Genomic DNA, 1,896 nt, shown 5'->3' with positions numbered 1-1,896 from the left:
ATAGTGGGTTACATGAGTTGAGCTGCTGACAAAAGGTCAGCAGTTCCAAACCACCAGCTGCTCTGTGGGAGAAGAATGAGGCTCTCTGCTCCTGTAAAGAGCTGCAGAAATTGACAGGAGCAGTTCTACTCTGTCCTGTAGGGTTGCTATGAGTCAGAATCCACTCAATGGCAGTGAGTTGGGTTTATAGAGACAGGCTGTCACGTGGACATGTGTGCATGGGCATGATACTTTTTGTGAAACAGAGCTACGGTAAATCCTTTTCTCTCAGGGGAAGAAAGCAGTAGATGGGCATCCTTCTTAGAGGTCTGGAGGGATTTACCAAAGATTCCATTGAAATAACTGGAATTTGTTACTTGCTCTGAGAGTAGAAATTTGAGGGGTAGGGGAGGACTGAGGGACTATTTTTATGTATTTTATGTATTTATTCATAGGTCTATCTGCCTGTCTATATTTAATTATTTATCAAGCCTTTGTTAACGATTTGACCTGTGTTTGTCAATTTGTGAAGATAAGCCCACCAGTGACCCTTGAAATCAATGTAGTAGATAATGCCCACATTTTGAATAGTGCAATGAGATAGTTAAGATATATTGTGCCAACCTGGCTGATAAACACATGTGGGATTAATTGAAGGGTGGAGGGATAAATGGCTCCGTGTGCCTCGCCTTTCTAGTTCTCGGATCTCTTGCTTTCTGATAGTCGAACCAGGGTGCAGCTGCCTTAGCCAGTATCCTGCTTCAGATGGCAAGGCTCACTTCCTGCAAGACATCCCTGAGGAGAAGCCACATGGACCTAACCTGATGCAGCCCTGGGTCCTAGAGCACCCGTGTGGAAACCCCTGCCCGTGCTGAGATGCTTACACATTCGCTGATTCGGCTTTCCTCCTGCAGTCAGCATCATTGAGTGTGTTTTGTGAGATTGAGGAGGACTTTGCAGATCGGTGTCGGATATATGGGTTGATGTTGGACTTATGGGCTTGGGCAGCACTGGGCTGGGATGATTTCTTAATGTACACTTACCCTTTATATAAAACTCTCTCTTATATATTTATATGAGTTTCTATGGATTTGTTTCCCTAGTTTACCCAGACTAACATATGCAATAAAGGAGAATAAGGTGTAAATTCATGCAAGTCCATTGTATATTACAAGGACATCTGTTATTTTTGAAATGCGTGTTTCTGTTTTGTCTGTGTGTGCATGTGTATACTAGGATCACAACATAAATGCATCTCTCATTACTTGTGACTTGCAGTTGAAAATAACTTGAGAAACAGTGCTTTAAAATATGCTGGCCGAATCCACTGTGGAAAAAGGAGGAATGGAGGGAGGTTAACACGCTGTCTGGCATCTGCTGCATTTGTCACATGCCGAGATCAGTGACTCTTCCCAACTCTTAGAGAAACGTGTTCGTTTATATCCAGTTTACAAAGAAGGAGGCTGTACTTTAGGGAATTTAAGCTATTCGTCTTGGGGTAAATCTTAGAATTTTGGAACCCAAGTCTTTTCTATAATATGAAAAAGTATCATGGTCTCTGATATTTCTTGTGGTTTATGAACTCTGAAGACCTTACAGAGTTCCCAAAGTGTTCCTCAAAATGCTTTTGGAAGAATCCCGAGTCTTCCATTCTCCCGCTGTTAAATGGGATAAGGAAAGTACATGTATTTGCTTACATTCACCTGTTCCTTGTGGCTGTTGTATTTGCTGTTGTTTCCCTTTCCTGCTCCATCCACCTGCCCCATCTTCAAAATTAGAATATCACATAACTTTGCCATTTTGTTTCTTTGTCACTCTTTGGAGTTCCTTCTCTGGCATGTAAGTCTACTGAAGGCAAAGAGCTTTGATCCATCCTAGTGTCTAGAGCCAAAACCCAAAACTAAACTCACTGGTGTC

General features: G+C 42.2%; 1 protein-coding gene across 1 annotated transcript in view; it reads left to right on the top strand.

Annotated features, from left to right (window-relative positions):
• The window catches only part of GXYLT2 (glucoside xylosyltransferase 2), an 81,024-nt gene that overhangs the window by 35,168 nt on the left and 43,960 nt on the right, over nt 1-1,896 (top strand). The gene's annotated exons all lie outside the window — the stretch shown is intronic.

Source organism: Echinops telfairi, unplaced genomic scaffold (genome assembly GCF_000313985.2).
Source record: "Echinops telfairi isolate 266 unplaced genomic scaffold, ASM31398v2 ScPeMD7_31;HRSCAF=116, whole genome shotgun sequence".
Classification (NCBI taxonomy): Eukaryota; Metazoa; Chordata; class Mammalia; order Afrosoricida; family Tenrecidae; genus Echinops; species Echinops telfairi.
Note: the sequence above shows the minus strand (reverse complement) of the source record. Positions and strands in the feature narration are given on the sequence as shown.